Source organism: Triticum dicoccoides, chromosome 6B (genome assembly GCF_002162155.2).
Source record: "Triticum dicoccoides isolate Atlit2015 ecotype Zavitan chromosome 6B, WEW_v2.0, whole genome shotgun sequence".
In the NCBI taxonomy this organism is placed as follows: domain Eukaryota; kingdom Viridiplantae; phylum Streptophyta; class Magnoliopsida; order Poales; family Poaceae; genus Triticum; species Triticum dicoccoides.
Genome location: NC_041391.1, coordinates 685755438 through 685761422, shown reverse-complemented (window position 1 = coordinate 685761422; position 5985 = coordinate 685755438).

Here is a 5985-nt window from a genome sequence, read left to right as displayed (position 1 = left end):
TCGGCGGAGTCCGGGAAGTGAACACGGTTTCTGGGTTATGCTTGACGTAAGTAGGAGTTCAGGATCACTTCTTGATCATTGCTAGTTGACGACCGTTCCTTTGCTTCTCTTCTCGCTCTTATTTGCGTATGTTAGCCACCATATATGCTTAGTCGCTGCTGCAACCTCACCACTTTACCCCTTCCATTCCCTTTAAGCTTTGCTAGTCTTGATACCCATGGTAATGGGATTGCTGAGTCCTCGTGGCTCACAGATTACTACAACAACAGTTGCAGGTACAGGATATGCGATGATCTTGACGCGAGAGCGATGCTTGCTTGCGTTGAGTTCTTCTTCTGCTTCTTCGATCAGGGGATAGGTTCCAGGTCGGCAGCCTGGGCTAGCAGGGTGGATGTCGTTTGAGCTTCTGTTTGTGTTTCATCCGTAGTCGGATGTTGATATTGTGTATGATATATTGTTGTATCCGTGTGGCATTGCATGCCTTATGTATGTATCCCCATCTATTATGTAATGTTCATGTAATGATATCCACCTTGCAAAGCGTTTCAATATGTGGTTCTATCCTTGGTGGGACCTTCGAGTCTCTTTAGGATAGTATCGCATATTGGGCGTGACAAGTTGGTATCAGAGCCTCGACCGACCATAGGAGCCCCCTTGATTGTTGGCCATTGTTGAGTCTAGAAGAAAACTATTTTGAGTCTTAGGATTATATATATCGGAGAGTAGGATTCTTTTTACTCCTCAGCCCCCTTCGTCGCTCTGGTGAGGACTCCTGACGTAGATGTTTTGACTTTTCTCTCCTCAAATTTCACTGAAAAAATTTAGGATCACGCGGGTATCTTGGAATCGTTCTGATGGTTTTGTGACGAGAACATTATTTTTGGTGCCTCCTGTATATTTATGTGGCTTTGACCCGGGGAGTTGAGCTCCGAGGTGTTGTCCTCACAATTTTATCGTTGCAGTTCTGGAATACCTGAGTTTTGCCGACATCGAAAATCTCTTTTATGCAGTTGTTGGTGAGATAACCTCGACGTCACCCAGTACTGGCGAGCTCGGGAGTATTGCCATAACTCGTATAACGGATGCTTTTCGAAGGTTGAGGTACACGATTTCCGAAGGTTTCTTGGTTGTGTGTTGACGGATGGATATAGCTTGGATGTAGGTATTGTTAGTTTGGGTGAGATATATTGCTTCCCCTGTATCCCCAACACCAGATTGCATAACCAGAAAGTTTTGGGAGTTTTATAGGTGGGAATTCAAGTAGTTCCTACAATATCTTTTCGACAGATGCATGATATGAGATTGGGGTTTGACGTCTAGTGGTCCGCCTTTCCATGGTCGTTTTTACAGTGGTCTCGTTGTGTCTTAAAGAACCATTGGCTATGCTGGTTCGGGGACACTTCATATGTCATGTGCACTGCCTTGTACATGATGGTGCTGTACACTCGAGCCCGTGTGGGCCCCACCACGAAAACTTCGGACGGAATCTCTATCATATGTTTGTTCCGGCTTATTCTGCAAGCCAAATCCTTTGTTTTGTTTTATTTGTGGTATTCGAGTTGCTTCAAAGTCAAATGTTGAATCCATACCTTTCAAGCGGTGTTCTCATATTTCTATGGGAGTGTTAATCCTTATTGACCATCGAGATTGTCAAGTCAATTCTTTTTCAACCGGTGTGCTTCTCTTCAAGTGGATCCGATCATTTCAACATTTGCGAGATCAATTCTATGTTTTCTCAACGGTGTTTGTTCCATCTTCTCCAAGTTGCCTTTGTTTTCCCGCCCTCCCACCCATTTTCTTCAAGGACTCAGATTTCTTAATCGTGTATCCTTTTATTAATGGGAAGTTTCTCCATTCTTTTCCCGTCAATGTTCTTATCTGGTGATTCTCAGGAAGATACTAAGGCAGTTTTAAGTTCATCATTCTTCATCCCTTTTTCTTCTCCGGTGGATCCATTTCAAGCTTTCAGTGTCGATCATATTCTTTTCCTCGTGTCAAATGCTTTCTCATGCCGGTGCACCTCTCAATCACTCACCTCGTGCTATTCTTTTGTTCCGGAGTGTTGAAGATATCTCAGAAGACTTGTGTTTCCATTCTCAATCCGTTCAAGATATTTCGAGGTTGTTATCTCATTCAAGCTATTTAATTCTACTGGTGCAATCTCTCTTCAAAATTATTTCAATGGTGGTTCTTTTGAGTGGGCCCTAACCCACAGGTCTTTCCCAGGATCTTACCTGACTCTTCGAATTATCAGGAGTGATTCTCAAATTCATTTCCAAGTGTGACGTAAGAATAGATTCGATCAGTCACATGCCTTCTCCAAGATCGCTTTCAAATTCTTCTCATTGTTGGCTCAACCCCTTCGCTTTCCATTCTACCGGAGTATCTCAGTAATTTTGGTGGTGTTTCCCGTCGTCAGTTGAAGATTGAAGAAGAGTTTTCCTCTAAATCTTATCCGTTCTCTCAAGATTCGTGATTCTAGCTTGATGTCATCCTCTCATAATTATTTTCGATTGTGAGAATTCTTTTCACCAATCCGAATCTATTCAGGAGTCTTTTCAGTTTGATTCTCCGGAGCACATCATCTCAGAATCATTCATTCTAGCCTTTAACTTTTGTTCTCCAAATCTAACCGGTGCATCATTCAAGTATTCTCTAATAAGCTCATGATCTCTTCGTTCACTTGTATCTAAATCCCCTCAAGTATATTCATTCGTTTTTCCAATTCTTCCCGGTGAATTGTGCCTTTGCTACTTTCATTTTCAATTCTTACGGTGGTTCATTCAGGATTTCTGTTCCTCCGTTATGATATCAAATATTCGTTGTTTCCAAATCCCACCGGTGGTTCATGAAGATTTTCTCAAGTTTGCGATATCTCTCTTAATTCTTTCTACGAGAATAAGTAGTATGCCAATTCCGTTGCTTGTCATCAATTTAAATTGGTGAAGTATAGGCATGACATAATTCTTATTCTTGTTTCATCCAAGTGATTAATTCCTTCTTCCGAAGATTGTTCATGATGAAGTAATTCTCGGTTCTAGTATTCATCTTTTCTTTCCGGAGTTCCAAGTTCTCTCGGTTATATCATTGCAAAGCTCCATCAAAATCTTTGCAAGGGTTCACCTTGTGTTTCCAACTTCTCTTTCTTTCTATCATCCTTTTATTACCGGAGTTCTTCTTTGAGGCTCTACATGGTGGTTCGTCAAGGATTCTTTTCATTCTTAAATTGCTCTTCAAGATTTCTCTCAAAGTTATGACCCGCCAAGCTATACTCAAAATTAAACAAGGTGCTAAACACATGTTTTGTTTTGGGGAGTTCAAGCATTCTTCATCTTGCATTCCAAAGTGCAATTCTTTCTACAATATCTTTTGAGGTGGTGTTATGTCACTCTTGACAATTTCCTTCATGTTTCATGATTCATATGTTGTCAAGAATGAGGTATTTTAAATCCATCATTTTCTCTTCGTTCAAGAGATCTTTTCGACCAATCAACTTCTTCGTTGCAGTTATCTTGGGTTATATTTAACCTAAAGCCTTCCCTAAGGAATGTTGCTATTGTGGTGCTTATCAATGATCCAAGTTTATCTCCTATCCTCTCGGCGAAAGCAGTTTTCATCTCTTCGTTGATCTCAAACAAGCAATTGTTTTTCGTTAGTGGCAGAATTTCACCTCAAGTGCTGAGATGTTTCCATAAGCCCACTACAAGCTTATTCTTTTCGTTGTTGGTTTTCCAACAACTCTGTTATAACCTTCTTGGAAGGGTGCTTTCCTAGTTCATTTGTGGCAGAAATTGTCATTTTCTTCTCCGTCCCTTTATCCCAACAATCTAGCTTCTATTCTTTCGTTACAGAGTCATTATGATGTTGCTCTCCTCACCCATTCCCGCGTTTGGTCAAGATCATGTTCTTTTCGTGCTTATCCATTTAACCGGAGTGTTGTGTTCTCATTCATGTTCTTTCATCTTATCAAGTTTTGCCTATCGTTTCAATCGGAGTGTTGTCTGAAATCCTTCTAAACCCTTGTGCCATTCCTTCAATAGTTCTGGAGGCAGTGTGTTGTTGATTTCATCAAGTATCCTCTTGTCTTGTCAAGTTCATGTTCAATTTCTTCCATTTACAGTCGGAGTGCTGTCAAAATTATATCATTCTTATTAATTCTTATCTCGTTTCAACTAGAGTGGTTTTAATTCTATCTTGTCCATTAAACTCTTGATTCATGTCTTTGCAACCTACAAGGTTCTCGAATGTTCCTTGTTCCTCTTTTCTAACGGAGTGTTTTCAACTTTGTTCATATTCGTTGCTTTCTTTCTTCATTTTGCTCAACCTCTCAAGGTTCATGGTTTCACTCGTTTGTCGAAGAAGCAACTTAGTTTACCTCCTCTCTTCCTCTTCCTTTTTCCCTCCGGTGCCATCCTAGATCTCGGGACGAGATCCTCTCGTAGTGGTGGAGTGTTGTAACGCCCCGGATACAACTTTCCATATTCGTAACTCCAACTCTTGCCTTTTCCGGAGATGCGATATGTTATTTCCTCCGTGGTTGGGTTTTATCTGTTGTTTTGCATTTTGTTCTTGTTATGCATCTCGTCTCATGTCATCATTCGCATTGCATCGGCATCGTTTTCATAAAACTTGCATCCGTTCGTGTTCCGCCGGTTCTCTCTGTTGTCCGTTCCGAGTCCGGACACACTCGCACGCGCCCGCGGCACCTCCGAAATATTATTTTATAAGTGGCATAAAAATGTTCTCGGAATGGGTTGCAACTTGGCGTGCGATCTTATATTAGTGTAGACAGAGCGCCTGCCAAGTTTCATCACATTCGGAGTCCGTTTGACTGCCCAACCGTTATATTTATAACCGCACTATAGCCGGTCTAGCGTCGGACGTTTTCGGTATCCGGAAGCTGCCACCGGGTCGCTCTGTTTCTCTCTCTTCTCACCTCGAGGCATTCTACACAGCCCACCTGCAGCCACCTAGTCCCCCCCTCTGTCCGGAGCCGTCCAATGTCGATCTGAGGCCCCGAAACGCCCCCAAACCCTCAAACCCTAGCCCCTACCCCTTTATATACACCTTCCCCTTCCAATTTTGGCCTTCTTCCACCTTCCTCCTCATTTTCTGTGCAGCCCCAGCCTCCACCCGCCACTTGTCGCCGCCAGATCCGCTCCACCGCCGCCACTTGGCCTCCTCCCGCGCCGCCACCTCGCTGCCGCCATGTGGCGCCACCCCAGTGGGCAGTGCCGCCGCCAGCCTCCGCCAGGGCCAATCGGCACCCGCCATGTGGCCTGGCCACGTCGCCCTGTTCTCCCCGCGCCGCCGCGAGGCCCATCCGCGGCCTGCCGCCGGGCCGAACGGGCCCCGCCAGCCCGCGCGCCTCCCAGCCGCGCCCGAGCGCTCGCTCCCCGCCGCCTCGCATCTCCCTCGTCGGGATAGGGCAGGGCCCGATCTCCCTCGCCGCCGCGCTGGCCGGCAGACCACCGGAGCGCGCCGCCGTCCCGCCGACCCCGCCGCCGACCACGGGAGAGCCGCGTCGCCCCTGCTCCCTTCCCCTCCTTCCTTCTCCCGATCTCTCTCTAACCTCTCCCTTCGTCTCTCTCTCTGCCACGTAGGTCGCCATGGGTGTGGACCGGCGCCTCCCGGAGCTCCGCTCACCGTCGCCGTTGCCCGGATCCGTCGCCGGCCGGCCGGATCCGCCCGTTTTCGCTGCGCCGGCCCCTCCTGGCTTCCCTACCGACCGGCGCCAGCGCCGCCTTGCCATGGCCGCCTCCCTCCTGCTCAAGCGAGAGGAGGACGAGCGCCCGCTCGGGCTTGCCTCAGTCCTGCGTGGGCCTCCGCAGCGCACCAGGCCCAGCCAGCCCCTCTCCACCGAGCCGGGCCAAGGCCCATGGTGAGCTGCCTCCCCAGCGCCTGTTCCTGTTGGGCCAGCAGTTTCAGCCCAGTAGTGTTTTTTTTACCGTCTGCGAATTTGTCTAATTTATCCAGTGTTTTCAG